A 17494-nucleotide genomic window follows, 5' to 3' on the forward strand; every position below is an offset into this window, starting at 1 on the left:
ACATGCCTATATTTGGCTTTAAGGGGCGGGGCAAAACCATATTTGGGACAACCACAGCAGCACGGGTTGTGGTGGGGGTTAAAAAATGACAGACAATACTACTGGTTCACCTTTTCCTACGCAATCAAAGAAAAATATATATCAAATGAATCTACAGTTCCATACTGGGAAAAAGACCAAATTATTATTATCAGCTTCTTTAACAACATGTTTTTCAGTAACTAGAATACTCAGTCAATCCAAGATGCGGTGTTATTAGTCCAGCTTAATGGAAAGTTCTAGTTAACCTTGTCTAAAGGTTCAGTGTGAGCTTTTTACAATATTTGGCGTCTGTTGTTTGTAGTCCGTAGTCGTCCGCCGTCATCATCCATTTACTTTTAGAAAAGATTTTCCACAAAAATGATCCGCTAATTATGATCTACTTATTAGTTATTGTCGTCAGTTGATTGTTTATATTTTGCTGGTTTTTGCAGATAAATTTCTATATTTTGTTAAATAATCTAATTTAAAAGTGTAAACAACATTCCCTGTTATTTTATCAACTTTTCAAATAAATTATGTGTTGTGTGAAATGGCTTTCCGTACTTTCGGCATCCTGTCAAATAGTTCCTAAAATAACATTTTTTGTAGAATAAACGTATAGACAATGTAAAAACTATGTAAATGATTACCTTTCAAAACAAAAGTGTTAAGGGTACTTGATTTTTCTTGAAAAAGTGGATTTCGTTTTTCTTTTTTGTTAAAGGCTTGAGAACTATATTATGTATCAATGTATGGTGCGCAACTTTTTTTATGAATTAAATTAAAAAGGTGACATACCCCCAACTTTGGACCTCAATTAAAAAAGTTCCGTAACTTTACCCACCTGGGTCTTTGGGTCCAGGCAACCTTAGGCAATTGTCTATCATTTGTACCTAGTGTGGACAAAAGCTTTGCCGTAGGGACTTTTTTATGGATTAAAGAAGGAAGGGGGTTGGGTCACCCTACCCCAACTTTGGACCTCAATTAAAAAAGTTCCGTAACTTTACCCACCTGGGTCTTTGGGTCCAGGCAACCTTAGGCAATTGTCTATCATTTGTACCTAGTGTGGACAAAAGCTTTGCCGTAGGGACTTTTTTATGGATTAAAGAAGGAAGGGGGTTGGGTCACCCTACCCCAACTTTGGACCTCAATTAAAAAAGTTCCGTAACTTTACCCACCTGGGTCTTTGGGTCCAGGCAACCTTAGGCAATTGTCTATCATTTGTACCTAGTGTGGACAAAAGCTTTGCCGTAGGGACTTTTTTATGGATTAAAGAAGGAAGGGGGTTGGGTCACCCTACCCCAACTTTGGACCTCAATTAAAAAAGTTCCGTAACTTTACCCACCTGGGTCTTTGGGTCCAGGCAACCTTAGGCAATTGTCTATCATTTGTACCTAGTGTGGACAAAAGCTTTGCCGTAGGGACTTTTTTATGGATTAAAGAAGGAAGGGGGTTGGGTCACCCTACCCCAACTTTGGACCTCAATTAAAAAAGTTCCGTAACTTTACCCACCTGGGTCTTTGGGTCCAGGCAACCTTAGGCAATTGTCTATCATTTGTACCTAGTGTGGACAAAAGCTTTGCCGTAGGGACTTTTTTATGGATTAAAGAAGGAAGGGGGTTGGGTCACCCTACCCCAACTTTGGACCTCAATTAAAAAAGTTCCGTAACTTTACCCACCTGGGTCTTTGGGTCCAGGCAACCTTAGGCAATTGTCTATCATTTGTACCTAGTGTGGACAAAAGCTTTGCCGTAGGGACTTTTTTATGGATTAAAGAAGGAAGGGGGTTGGGTCACCCTACCCCAACTTTGGACCTCAATTAAAAAAGTTCCGTAACTTTACCCACCTGGGTCTTTGGGTCCAGGCAACCTTAGGCAATTGTCTATCATTTGTACCTAGTGTGGACAAAAGCTTTGCCGTAGGGACTTTTTTATGGATTAAAGAAGGAAGGGGGTTGGGTCACCCTACCCCAACTTTGGACCTCAATTAAAAAAGTTCCGTAACTTTACCCACCTGGGTCTTTGGGTCCAGGCAACCTTAGGCAATTGTCTATCATTTGTACCTAGTGTGGACAAAAGCTTTGCCGTAGGGACTTTTTTATGGATTAAAGAAGGAAGGGGGTTGGGTCACCCTACCCCAACTTTGGACCTCAATTAAAAAAGTTCCGTAACTTTACCCACCTGGGTCTTTGGGTCCAGGCAACCTTAGGCAATTGTCTATCATTTGTACCTAGTGTGGACAAAAGCTTTGCCGTAGGGACTTTTTTATGGATTAAAGAAGGAAGGGGGTTGGGTCACCCTACCCCAACTTTGGACCTCAATTAAAAAAGTTCCGTAACTTTACCCACCTGGGTCTTTGGGTCCAGGCAACCTTAGGCAATTGTCTATCATTTGTACCTAGTGTGGACAAAAGCTTTGCCGTAGGGACTTTTTTATGGATTAAAGAAGGAAGGGGGTTGGGTCACCCTACCCCAACTTTGGACCTCAATTAAAAAAGTTCCGTAACTTTACCCACCTGGGTCTTTGGGTCCAGGCAACCTTAGGCAATTGTCTATCATTTGTACCTAGTGTGGACAAAAGCTTTGCCGTAGGGACTTTTTTATGGATTAAAGAAGGAAGGGGGTTGGGTCACCCTACCCCAACTTTGGACCTCAATTAAAAAAGTTCCGTAACTTTACCCACCTGGGTCTTTGGGTCCAGGCAACCTTAGGCAATTGTCTATCATTTGTACCTAGTGTGGACAAAAGCTTTGCCGTAGGGACTTTTTTATGGATTAAAGAAGGAAGGGGGTTGGGTCACCCTACCCCAACTTTGGACCTCAATTAAAAAAGTTCCGTAACTTTACCCACCTGGGTCTTTGGGTCCAGGCAACCTTAGGCAATTGTCTATCATTTGTACCTAGTGTGGACAAAAGCTTTGCCGTAGGGACTTTTTTATGGATTAAAGAAGGAAGGGGGTTGGGTCACCCTACCCCAACTTTGGACCTCAATTAAAAAAGTTCCGTAACTTTACCCACCTGGGTCTTTGGGTCCAGGCAACCTTAGGCAATTGTCTATCATTTGTACCTAGTGTGGACAAAAGCTTTGCCGTAGGGACTTTTTTATGGATTAAAGAAGGAAGGGGGTTGGGTCACCCTACCCCAACTTTGGACCTCAATTAAAAAAGTTCCGTAACTTTACCCACCTGGGTCTTTGGGTCCAGGCAACCTTAGGCAATTGTCTATCATTTGTACCTAGTGTGGACAAAAGCTTTGCCGTAGGGACTTTTTTATGGATTAAAGAAGGAAGGGGGTTGGGTCACCCTACCCCAACTTTGGACCTCAATTAAAAAAGTTCCGTAACTTTACCCACCTGGGTCTTTGGGTCCAGGCAACCTTAGGCAATTGTCTATCATTTGTACCTAGTGTGGACAAAAGCTTTGCCGTAGGGACTTTTTTATGGATTAAAGAAGGAAGGGGGTTGGGTCACCCTACCCCAACTTTGGACCTCAATTAAAAAAGTTCCGTAACTTTACCCACCTGGGTCTTTGGGTCCAGGCAACCTTAGGCAATTGTCTATCATTTGTACCTAGTGTGGACAAAAGCTTTGCCGTAGGGACTTTTTTATGGATTAAAGAAGGAAGGGGGTTGGGTCACCCTACCCCAACTTTGGACCTCAATTAAAAAAGTTCCGTAACTTTACCCACCTGGGTCTTTGGGTCCAGGCAACCTTAGGCAATTGTCTATCATTTGTACCTAGTGTGGACAAAAGCTTTGCCGTAGGGACTTTTTTATGGATTAAAGAAGGAAGGGGGTTGGGTCACCCTACCCCAACTTTGGACCTCAATTAAAAAAGTTCCGTAACTTTACCCACCTGGGTCTTTGGGTCCAGGCAACCTTAGGCAATTGTCTATCATTTGTACCTAGTGTGGACAAAAGCTTTGCCGTAGGGACTTTTTTATGGATTAAAGAAGGAAGGGGGTTGGGTCACCCTACCCCAACTTTGGACCTCAATTAAAAAAGTTCCGTAACTTTACCCACCTGGGTCTTTGGGTCCAGGCAACCTTAGGCAATTGTCTATCATTTGTACCTAGTGTGGACAAAAGCTTTGCCGTAGGGACTTTTTTATGGATTAAAGAAGGAAGGGGGTTGGGTCACCCTACCCCAACTTTGGACCTCAATTAAAAAAGTTCCGTAACTTTACCCACCTGGGTCTTTGGGTCCAGGCAACCTTAGGCAATTGTCTATCATTTGTACCTAGTGTGGACAAAAGCTTTGCCGTAGGGACTTTTTTATGGATTAAAGAAGGAAGGGGGTTGGGTCACCCTACCCCAACTTTGGACCTCAATTAAAAAAGTTCCGTAACTTTACCCACCTGGGTCTTTGGGTCCAGGCAACCTTAGGCAATTGTCTATCATTTGTACCTAGTGTGGACAAAAGCTTTGCCGTAGGGACTTTTTTATGGATTAAAGAAGGAAGGGGGTTGGGTCACCCTACCCCAACTTTGGACCTCAATTAAAAAAGTTCCGTAACTTTACCCACCTGGGTCTTTGGGTCCAGGCAACCTTAGGCAATTGTCTATCATTTGTACCTAGTGTGGACAAAAGCTTTGCCGTAGGGACTTTTTTATGGATTAAAGAAGGAAGGGGGTTGGGTCACCCTACCCCAACTTTGGACCTCAATTAAAAAAGTTCCGTAACTTTACCCACCTGGGTCTTTGGGTCCAGGCAACCTTAGGCAATTGTCTATCATTTGTACCTAGTGTGGACAAAAGCTTTGCCGTAGGGACTTTTTTATGGATTAAAGAAGGAAGGGGGTTGGGTCACCCTACCCCAACTTTGGACCTCAATTAAAAAAGTTCCGTAACTTTACCCACCTGGGTCTTTGGGTCCAGGCAACCTTAGGCAATTGTCTATCATTTGTACCTAGTGTGGACAAAAGCTTTGCCGTAGGGACTTTTTTATGGATTAAAGAAGGAAGGGGGTTGGGTCACCCTACCCCAACTTTGGACCTCAATTAAAAAAGTTCCGTAACTTTACCCACCTGGGTCTTTGGGTCCAGGCAACCTTAGGCAATTGTCTATCATTTGTACCTAGTGTGGACAAAAGCTTTGCCGTAGGGACTTTTTTATGGATTAAAGAAGGAAGGGGGTTGGGTCACCCTACCCCAACTTTGGACCTCAATTAAAAAAGTTCCGTAACTTTACCCACCTGGGTCTTTGGGTCCAGGCAACCTTAGGCAATTGTCTATCATTTGTACCTAGTGTGGACAAAAGCTTTGCCGTAGGGACTTTTTTATGGATTAAAGAAGGAAGGGGGTTGGGTCACCCTACCCCAACTTTGGACCTCAATTAAAAAAGTTCCGTAACTTTACCCACCTGGGTCTTTGGGTCCAGGCAACCTTAGGCAATTGTCTATCATTTGTACCTAGTGTGGACAAAAGCTTTGCCGTAGGGACTTTTTTATGGATTAAAGAAGGAAGGGGGTTGGGTCACCCTACCCCAACTTTGGACCTCAATTAAAAAAGTTCCGTAACTTTACCCACCTGGGTCTTTGGGTCCAGGCAACCTTAGGCAATTGTCTATCATTTGTACCTAGTGTGGACAAAAGCTTTGCCGTAGGGACTTTTTTATGGATTAAAGAAGGAAGGGGGTTGGGTCACCCTACCCCAACTTTGGACCTCAATTAAAAAAGTTCCGTAACTTTACCCACCTGGGTCTTTGGGTCCAGGCAACCTTAGGCAATTGTCTATCATTTGTACCTAGTGTGGACAAAAGCTTTGCCGTAGGGACTTTTTTATGGATTAAAGAAGGAAGGGGGTTGGGTCACCCTACCCCAACTTTGGACCTCAATTAAAAAAGTTCCGTAACTTTACCCACCTGGGTCTTTGGGTCCAGGCAACCTTAGGCAATTGTCTATCATTTGTACCTAGTGTGGACAAAAGCTTTGCCGTAGGGACTTTTTTATGGATTAAAGAAGGAAGGGGGTTGGGTCACCCTACCCCAACTTTGGACCTCAATTAAAAAAGTTCCGTAACTTTACCCACCTGGGTCTTTGGGTCCAGGCAACCTTAGGCAATTGTCTATCATTTGTACCTAGTGTGGACAAAAGCTTTGCCGTAGGGACTTTTTTATGGATTAAAGAAGGAAGGGGGTTGGGTCACCCTACCCCAACTTTGGACCTCAATTAAAAAAGTTCCGTAACTTTACCCACCTGGGTCTTTGGGTCCAGGCAACCTTAGGCAATTGTCTATCATTTGTACCTAGTGTGGACAAAAGCTTTGCCGTAGGGACTTTTTTATGGATTAAAGAAGGAAGGGGGTTGGGTCACCCTACCCCAACTTTGGACCTCAATTAAAAAAGTTCCGTAACTTTACCCACCTGGGTCTTTGGGTCCAGGCAACCTTAGGCAATTGTCTATCATTTGTACCTAGTGTGGACAAAAGCTTTGCCGTAGGGACTTTTTTATGGATTAAAGAAGGAAGGGGGTTGGGTCACCCTACCCCAACTTTGGACCTCAATTAAAAAAGTTCCGTAACTTTACCCACCTGGGTCTTTGGGTCCAGGCAACCTTAGGCAATTGTCTATCATTTGTACCTAGTGTGGACAAAAGCTTTGCCGTAGGGACTTTTTTATGGATTAAAGAAGGAAGGGGGTTGGGTCACCCTACCCCAACTTTGGACCTCAATTAAAAAAGTTCCGTAACTTTACCCACCTGGGTCTTTGGGTCCAGGCAACCTTAGGCAATTGTCTATCATTTGTACCTAGTGTGGACAAAAGCTTTGCCGTAGGGACTTTTTTATGGATTAAAGAAGGAAGGGGGTTGGGTCACCCTACCCCAACTTTGGACCTCAATTAAAAAAGTTCCGTAACTTTACCCACCTGGGTCTTTGGGTCCAGGCAACCTTAGGCAATTGTCTATCATTTGTACCTAGTGTGGACAAAAGCTTTGCCGTAGGGACTTTTTTATGGATTAAAGAAGGAAGGGGGTTGGGTCACCCTACCCCAACTTTGGACCTCAATTAAAAAAGTTCCGTAACTTTACCCACCTGGGTCTTTGGGTCCAGGCAACCTTAGGCAATTGTCTATCATTTGTACCTAGTGTGGACAAAAGCTTTGCCGTAGGGACTTTTTTATGGATTAAAGAAGGAAGGGGGTTGGGTCACCCTACCCCAACTTTGGACCTCAATTAAAAAAGTTCCGTAACTTTACCCACCTGGGTCTTTGGGTCCAGGCAACCTTAGGCAATTGTCTATCATTTGTACCTAGTGTGGACAAAAGCTTTGCCGTAGGGACTTTTTTATGGATTAAAGAAGGAAGGGGGTTGGGTCACCCTACCCCAACTTTGGACCTCAATTAAAAAAGTTCCGTAACTTTACCCACCTGGGTCTTTGGGTCCAGGCAACCTTAGGCAATTGTCTATCATTTGTACCTAGTGTGGACAAAAGCTTTGCCGTAGGGACTTTTTTATGGATTAAAGAAGGAAGGGGGTTGGGTCACCCTACCCCAACTTTGGACCTCAATTAAAAAAGTTCCGTAACTTTACCCACCTGGGTCTTTGGGTCCAGACAACCTTAGGCAATTGTCTATCATTTGTACCTAGTGTGGACAAAAGCTTTGCCGTAGGGACTTTTTTATGGATTAAAGAAGGAAGGGGGTTGGGTCACCCTACCCCAACTTTGGACCTCAATTAAAAAAGTTCCGTAACTTTACCCACCTGGGTCTTTGGGTCCAGGCAACCTTAGGCAATTGTCTATCATTTGTACCTAGTGTGGACAAAAGCTTTGCCGTAGGGACTTTTTTATGGATTAAAGAAGGAAGGGGGTTGGGTCACCCTACCCCAACTTTGGACCTCAATTAAAAAAGTTCCGTAACTTTACCCACCTGGGTCTTTGGGTCCAGGCAACCTTAGGCAATTGTCTATCATTTGTACCTAGTGTGGACAAAAGCTTTGCCGTAGGGACTTTTTTATGGATTAAAGAAGGAAGGGGGTTGGGTCACCCTACCCCAACTTTGGACCTCAATTAAAAAAGTTCCGTAACTTTACCCACCTGGGTCTTTGGGTCCAGGCAACCTTAGGCAATTGTCTATCATTTGTACCTAGTGTGGACAAAAGCTTTGCCGTAGGGACTTTTTTATGGATTAAAGAAGGAAGGGGGTTGGGTCACCCTACCCCAACTTTGGACCTCAATTAAAAAAGTTCCGTAACTTTACCCACCTGGGTCTTTGGGTCCAGGCAACCTTAGGCAATTGTCTATCATTTGTACCTAGTGTGGACAAAAGCTTTGCCGTAGGGACTTTTTTATGGATTAAAGAAGGAAGGGGGTTGGGTCACCCTACCCCAACTTTGGACCGTTTCCCCGATTATAATTCCAATGTTAATATGAAATAGTTTGTATTGTTGTGATTGCATCCTCTTCTTGTTAATTTTAATCAGTGTAAAGAAATTGTTCTTCTGATTTCGGTTTTCCGTCTGTTTTCCGAGTTTTTTTTAAATATGCCTCCTTGAAAAGCTTTGATTTGAAAATTTTGTCTGTTAAAGTAGCTAAAATCTTTATATCCATTCAGATATCGTGTCACGTGTGTCATTGTCACATAAAACACATTTCCTATTGAAATGTAATAAATAAATTGCCAGTTTTCAATCATTCCTAACGAAAACTGTGGATATTTGTTAGCTTTTATTTCAACTTATAATTCAGACTGCAAAATTCTGTACTTTACGTTCAAAAATCGGTATTTTGTTTTCTTTAAAAAGGATATAAGCATGTGGATTTAATTTTATCTTTACACTAGTTAAGTATGGTCTAATTGTTTTATTTATTCACTATTATCATGATTATAAAGACAAACCGTTTCTACTCAAAGGTAATCAAAAACGAGAGAGGAGAACTTAAAAGGAATTTTGAAATCCTACAAGAGATGTCCTGTGGTCAAGAACAATTATGTTGTCTTGAATATATAAATAAATAAATAAACAAACAGTTTTCAATTAATAGTCTTTTTGAAAATGTATTGCATTTTGTCTTCCTACTGGAAATGATTGTCATCAGATTTCGAAGAACGTTTCATGTTAATGCAAGTCTTCGGTTTTTAGGCAAGATCAGTTTGGCGCGTATTTCTTATTGTTCGCTGGCTTATTGTTCGCTAGCTTGATACACCTTATTGTTCGCTGGCTTATTGTTCGCTAGCTTGAGTCTGGTTGGTGATTATCATGATTATGGTGTGAACAAAACATGCTGAAAGTGTTTTAGTTTTATAGCATACATGTACATGATGTAGTGCAGGACTTCATACTCATATCAATCGATTATATTGGTTCTCCCGTTTCTGTCTTAGAGCAGACGTTTTTTTATTTGTTTTCCTTTTTTTTTTAATTATTATATGATTTTTGGACCGACAATTTCATTTATATAAATAAATGATATAAAAATATATATATATAATTAAATCGTGGTGGGGTTCGTGTTGCTCAGTCTTTAGGCTTGTGTTCTGTTGTTTGTCTGTTTTTCTTTATAGCCATGTCGTTGTCAGTTTGAAAATGACTGAACATAATTTACTATTTCGTATTATGACAAAGAAAACTATGATATTACTTTCCGTATCATATTAGTCAAAAATTAAGGAAATTCAAAATGAAATATGAACCGAAATTTATCAGTCAAAAGATGTGTGATTTATATTGGATTTGTTACACCAGTTGCGGATCCAGGGGGTGGGGTTCGGGGTTGGAACCCCTGTTTTTGGACGATCATAATTTGCATTTTAATGGGAACATTTATTTGGAACCCTGTACACATAATTTAGAAAGGGCGAAATGATGATTTACTGGTTTAATTATTGTATATTAAGTAAAGATATTTTGAGAATTAAAAATTTATTTTTATAGTGACACATTGTGAATAAAAGAAACACTCACCGTTTTCACTAGTCTCGTCTCCATAATTGAACTTCTGTCATCATTACGTAAAGTCTTCCCAAAGTATATGTCACAAAAAGATGTAAGACTTGCTTGTAAAGATGTCACCACATTAACACTGGTTGATAGATATTTGCATTGTTGTTGTTGGGTTTTTTAAATTCCAGAACACAGTATATTCCAAAAACTTGTGTATGACTGACTAACTAACACGATTTCACAAGTTTCAATAATTTTCCATTTGTAATTTGTTGATCCGGAACAAATATTCAGTATATGTATTTATATGTTTTAAGATTATATGGCATGCTAACATTTGTTTATTCTCGGTTACTTTATTTCCATACGTATTTCAAACATTTAAAGTGGAACGGAAGTAGAGTTAGTATAGTTTGAAAATTTTGAAAATAAGCGCCGTTACATCTCTATTTTTTCATTGGTTCAAAATTCAAATTCGATTCCAGGTCATGGAAGGCAATACTGAGTATGTATATAACGAAGAGGACGTTTCAAAGAAATATGATATAGGTGAGTAATAATATTGCATATACATTGTATATTTAATTGTAAACGAAGAAAAGGTTAATATAGACGTAACTTTGTTTGGCGTAACTATGTTGTTTTAATCGAGTATGGTCGTAACCAGCCTTCCCAGAGATGGTGTCATGTTGTAGCAGAAGGAACTTTCACTCGAACATTTCGACAGATGGTTTCAGTTAAAAGTTCTGTTTTCAACTAGTGATGCTTGTGCATCATTTATATTTTCTAAAAACATCACAGATGGGGTCATCTCATGTTGACGTACAAGTCCGAAATTGTATCGACAAGTTTTTTTTAAAAAGAAGTGTCATTTATCTCTACATAATTCATATGCCCTAGCTTTTTTGAAATTATGAATACAAAACTAGTCTGGTGTATTGACAAAAAGACAGCGAACAAAGACTAGAAGACAACCCCCAAACCGCATTGTGTCTGCAAATGGAATGACAGTATATTGAACAAATTAATATATGTAACAAAAACGTTGGTCGATTGTTGACAGGGGCTGCTATATGACTTTGCTGCTGCTATGTCTAAGCAATATACACTTAAGGCACTTGTGAATATATCAAGTTTAATATTTTTTTCATATATCACGAAATAATTATATGCATCTTTTATTTCGTTATGAAAAAAAAATATGAATGTCGTATTTAATTCACACAATATTTAGTTTTAATACTAGCGTCAATGAAAAGCGAAACTTATATATGATAAATCAATTTCGTATAACAAAAGATTATATTGATGGGAAATTGATTAGTTGTTAGGAAATTTCTTTTTGTTTCATGAAATAGAAAATGCAATTAACCTTGCGAGTGAATAAATCATTTTGGGAAATTAGTATATACGTAGTATCTTAAGTTTCTTTTTTCTCTTCTTTGAGATTTCCACCTATATACAGGGTCACCGCATTAAATATATTTATTTTTCTACTTTATTTCCATGTTAAATTTATTTAAATTTAAAAAAGTGAGAAAAAAAGGACAAAAACTTGTTTTTACACTCTACATAAATGTATTGCTCTGACAAAAGATTCAAACATTATATCATTTCTAAAATGAATAAATGTGTTGATAAAAAGGAGGCTGAAGATACCAAGGGATGAATTAATTAGCCATTCTTTGGTTTATGAGTGCCAACTGGTTAAATAAAAGTATTATGGTTTAGATCGAAGGACAGTATTTACCGCACCGCTTGTGGTTTCTCAAATTTTATTTTTATTTGAAATATAAAAACTAGTATTTACATGTTATCTATAATATGAGGGCTCAAGAATTATGTATTGAATATATCACATTACATAGCATTAATTAATTATAAAATATGATAGCATTAAGTTGTTATTATAATTTTTTATAGTATTGAAGCAAATACTTGACATATACACTATTTGATTATTGATAAGGAAAATCTCTTGAGAATTTTCACTTGTCTGATTTGCCAATCCTTATCGTTTTGTTTGCATTCAAATTATAACAATTAGCCAAGAAATCCTCCGGCATACTGGAAAACATGATATGGACTTGAGGTCTCAAAATGGGCTGCTGCTTAACACTGAATTTCTATGAAGAATATTTTAGAAACGTCGCACGAAACTGGTGTCACCTAACGTTACACACTTGAATACGTAAGCCAAAACAAAAACGTTAGAATGCACGTTTTTAAGATGGCTCAAGTTCTAAAATAAATTTTAACGGATTTTATGAGCGAAATACCTTAAGATTCATATTTTTCTTAGATAGTAGATACTAAGCTTTTTATTAACAAATTAAAAAAAATGTTAATTGAATTGAAATCATTTGAATAGTATACATTTTAATTACAAAAAGCAATCAATTTCTTTTTAATACACAACGCACTGCAAATGCATTCTTTTATACAATCCAGAATGTTGAGGCGAATGGACTACAGTATAGTTAGCATGACAGTTTGATTGAGTTCTTAACAAATATATGCAAGGGAATCAGCGGGAATAATACGGCTGCTTTCCTTTCTATTAATTTGTGTTGTAGCGGATGGGCCTGTCGATCATAACAAAGTCCGGAAAACACTTCTGTTCCGCGAGGAAATATTTCTCCTCCAATGAATTGGTAGAGCTTTTACCTAAAACATTAAAAGTTTTCTTCACAAGCAACCAAAAAATAGCCGTATTCCGAATCGTCTGTGAATACCGCAATAATGACAATTAGTCGTAACATTTGTATATTTTGTTACATAACGTCAAAATCGTATGTCGGGACATTGTAGATGTATCTGATATTTCGTACTTTAGATTAAATTTATGAGAAATAAATATCAAAATAGAGAGAATTGTTTGTACTTTTATCCCCTATACTTTTTTTATGTAGTGAATAGCACTGTATCAAATAAATATCATGAAAAAAAATAGAAAAACTTAAAAACACTATGTCAATTGTTTTTGAAGGGGACAAAATGTCGGACATTGTTATTCAACTCGAATAAAAAGAAATTATTTTAAAAAAAACCTGATAATTGCATGAGGCGAAAGTGTGAGCTTTGTACAAAATACAAGTATAAGAATTAGTTACCTACGACATGGTAGTTGCTCTGTTATTCCCATTTATGGGGACAATTTAGAAAAATGACGGCAATTTTTCGTGCATGGGACACATAATTTGTATCATCTTCCTCCCTTTTAAAAAAATCAGTCTTTTCAAAGAACGAAACCGACATATATATATAGATCATCGACCAATTATGACGTGTTTGTTCTAGACAAAACTTTTATATAGGTTGGTGGAATTTTTTATATATTTTTTACGATATTCAGAATTTCACAAAACTTAAAGTGTAACGCGGGACAAGGAAATAATATTCAAAAATGAAGGTTTTATTGATTTTTACATAATGAAAATAGTCTGTTACATTATGTATCTTCAACAATCTGTGAAAGATATATATAGTATGTGAAGAAAGTAATGCCATCTTTCCCAAGTAATGCATTATATTACAATTACATGTAATGCAAAAATTGCTGCATTACACATTACATGCAATTACTTGGAAAAATGTAATGAATTACCATGCATTACAATTACAAATTTGCATTACCCCATGCCTGGTTACATGTACAAAATTGCAATATTCTGAAAGTAGAATTTAAAAGCTTTAAAATGATACATAATACTTCAGAATATCAATTTTATTGTTTATAAATTAATGACATGAGTGTGTCTTGACCACGATTTCATCAAAATAACACCAGTATCGTGCGACGTTTCTTAATCGTTTTTATACGACCGCAAAAAAAGTACGTTCGTATATTGCTATCACGTCGTCGTCGTCAGAAGACACTTAGTTTCCGGAAAATAACTTTAGTTTAAGTGTACGCATCTCTATGAAATTTTACCTAAAGGTTCAATACCACAAAAGGAAGGTTGGGATTGTTTATGGGGGTGATGGTCACATCCGTATAGGAAAAAGGGGCCAAAAGGGGGCCCAAAACAAGCATTTTTTCTAGTTTCAGGACAATAACTTGTGTTTCAGTATTTTGATTGCTCTAAAACTATACTACAAGGTTCAATACCATAAGTAGAAGGTTGAGATTCATTTTGGGGCTAATTGCCCAAACCGTTCAGGAATTAGGGGCCAAAACAAGCATGATTCTAGTTTTCAGACAATTATTTGTGTTGAAGTGTATGGATGTCTCTTGAATTGTACCACATTTTACAAAAAAACAAAACTTCTTTAAATATTATTTTTTTTAGGGGAAGGGTACAAAATTTTTTTTTGGGGGGGGGGTCAATTTTTTTCCCTCCGAAGATTTAAGAAATTATCAATCCCCCCACAAAAAAAAATTGGGGGTCACAATTTCTTTTGCTAATTCTTGGTATATAGTCTGAAAACAGATTTACTAAGTATTGCGCAACAACACTGTGTATTGCACAATAGCAAGAAATCTTTATTTGAATATAAATTCAAATCACATAAATAATTTCAATAAATTCATAAACCCGGCATAGCCGTGTGTTAGGAACTTATATAGATATAAGAAGATGTGGTATGAGTGCCAATGAGACAGCTCTCCATCTAAGTCACAACTTGTAAAAAGTAAACCATTAGAGGTCAAAGTACGGCCTTCAAGACGGAGCCTTGGCCCACACCGAACAGCAAGCTATAAAGGACCAAAAAAAAACGAAACAGGAAAACCAACGGTCTTATCTATATAAAAATCGAGAAACAAGAAACACTTATCAACAAACGACAACCACTGAACAACAGGTTCCTAACTTAGAACGTCTTGGTCAATTTCTCTACGGAGTAGTTATACTACAACGTTTTATTGCACATCATTATCGTTATTGAACTCGATAGGTTTGTATAAACTGTTTCGCGATGACGAATTTGCGGTCGAGCTGGCAACAAGTGTTGCGGAAGCGAGACACTACAATCCATCAGTTGTGGGACGTTCTCGTCCTCGATATCTTCGGTGTCGTAAACATAGGTTCAGTCTATCGTTTAAAAAAGGGCGTCTTCGAACCGACATGAAATTTTTCGACATTGCACTAAAGACCCGTAGTCACTATTAAAATTTTCATTGTCTAAGAATACTTGGTCCAAGTTTTTGAAAGATTTGTTCTAATGACAACAGTTGACTCTGAAAAATACTGATGACAAAAACTTTCACGGACTTCAATGGAATAGAATCTCATTCGAATTTTCTTGAAACTTTGTTGTATTTTGACGGGAATTCGCCCATCATAGTGTTGTTTAGAAATTATCAATATTTTGTTCACAAAACAAAAGTACATGGCAAATTTATCGGAAATGGTAGAATGAGTTCCAGTAAAAAGAAAACAATGTGGAGAAATAAATCGATATATGAATGTGAATTTGTAGAATGTATTTTGACCAATGGTTCGATCTGGCCAAAAGCAGATTGAATGTCGCTTTTTCAATTTCAAAATAATTCCTTAATTCGACCTCGGAGATCTTCACTGTGAAGTTCTTGAAGGATTCTGTTCGGTACTACTCTGCCTTCTTCTTAGAAGCCAGTTTCTTCTTCCCGTTTTCGTTACTATTTTACGATTAATCCTTCACCTTCTCAAAATGATAATACACAGTGAAAAGATTATTAGAGCCATATTTCTTCAAGTAAACATGGAAATCCCGCCTTTTAAAAAGAAAATTATGAAAAACTTTAATAGTGACATTGAACAGATGACTTTGACCAAGTTTTCTTGTTCAAATTTTCTTTTTCGAAGTTTTCTTGTTCATAGTTTTCTTTGGCCAAGTTTTTGATGGAAGACTTCGATAGTCACAACAGGGTTTCAGTCAAAAAATGGTATTCTTCATCTTGGTTTTATTCGTTTTTTATCAAATTGAAACGATTTATTTAATGATTAAAAGGTTTTCGCACATATTTAACTTTGTCAAACCTTCATGGAAATTTATGACAGAACTTTGACAGAAGTTTGCTCATATTCAAAAGACAGTATCCAGAGCAAACTTTTGAGACATTTTTCCCTTTTATTAATGGACTAAAATAATTGGAAGTTAACATTTAGATACATATTTTGGATGAAGTTTATTTTTTCACATCAATAATATTTTCAAACCTTCGTATAATATTATGAAGCTTGGACAGAAGCTATTGTATAATCAAGAGTCAATATCTGAAGCAAATTTTGAAAATATCTTTTTTCATTTACCGGTTATTTACTGTATTTACAAGCTGAAATATTACTCGTGTTCTTAATCTACAGCAAATCTAATTTTGGGTATGATTGATTAAGAAAATATACAGCTCATTATATATATCTGCCAAAAAGTTGCTCCCAAACTTGGATGAAATATGCGTCAAATGGAAGGACACATTTGTTTTCATCTCTTTAATATTGACCAAACACTAGCAATAAAACCACGTTTTTCAGATTTTTGAAATATTGATTTAACTGCTGGGTACCAAAACTCATAATGTTCTTTTCTTCAGAAAAGAGATATTTTCATACAACATACTGTCCACTCCAAAAATAAAACGAAAATTTAGTTAAAAAAAATCACTATTATCAAGGTTATTTGTCTAGAATAATAAGTGTTGTGAATGTCGCTGTCAGATTCAGATACAAATTCTTCTTGCCTTAGAAAGAACATTTGTCAGAGTTTATTTAAAACTAATCTTACACTTAATATTTATCTATAAATATATGTTTTCACTTAAGATTTTTCCCTCTACAGTTTTGTTCTCTTATATTTTCTTTGTTTACCTGCAGTAGCGGATCCAGAAATGTACATAAAAGAGGGGGGCACTGACTGACGCAGAGGAGGCCCGCTCCAGTCATGCCTCAGTGCAGTGATTCCCTATATCAACAAAAATTTTCCCACAAAGGGGAGATCCGGGCACCCTGCCCCCCCCTAAATCCGCTTCTGCCCTGCATAGTTGTATAAATTAATTTTCATTGCGATTTAATAAGATATGACCAAGTGGTCAGAGATTAACAGCTGGGCAATTGGTATCAACAGGTGATTGAAGGATTAGCTTCCCCCAAATGCTGGTATATATATACAGAGTTTTTACCATGTGCTTTTATTTACATAGTTTATTATTTTACTTTTACGTATTTTACTGAAAAAAACTGTTTGGCAGTCAGCATTGTCCTTTCGCATTGATAACATCTACCACAGGTATTGCATAATTAATGTGGCATATTTTCGTTTTATCACAGACTTCGAGATACATCTTTTTGGAGTAAAATTTTAAACATTAATTTAATGATTATTAACACCAATGTATATGCCGATTGATTCCCATGATTCCAGGAAACAAAACAAAAACTAATTGTTAATAAAAGTTTGGGGATTTGGTGTAAAAATTTAAATCATTTTTTTCTTCTGATAAACATCTTTTTGTATTAAAGATTGCAACGAAGGTCAATTTAAGAATCACTAATTTTGAGAATCAATTTTTTTAACTAGGATTTCAGAAAATTGGTTTGACAGTAACGTATGCTACCAAAAATTGATTCACGGTGTCAAATTAGCGATTAGAGCTTGCTTTTGATGAAAAATCGCAATCT

At 37.3% G+C, this 17494-nt stretch overlaps 1 long non-coding RNA gene across 1 annotated transcript in view; it reads left to right on the forward strand.

Moving 5' to 3' along the window:
* LOC127712508 (uncharacterized) overlaps positions 1–17494 on the forward strand; it is a 30592-nt gene that overhangs the window by 9309 nt on the left and 3789 nt on the right. The window contains exon 2 of the long non-coding RNA XR_007987108.1: positions 10379–10442. This is a non-coding gene — a long non-coding RNA (uncharacterized LOC127712508). The remainder of the gene's footprint in view (positions 1–10378; positions 10443–17494) is intronic.

Source organism: Mytilus californianus, unplaced genomic scaffold, assembly GCF_021869535.1.
Source record: "Mytilus californianus isolate M0D057914Y unplaced genomic scaffold, xbMytCali1.0.p SCAF_8, whole genome shotgun sequence".
NCBI lineage: Eukaryota > Metazoa > Mollusca > Bivalvia > Mytilida > Mytilidae > Mytilus > Mytilus californianus.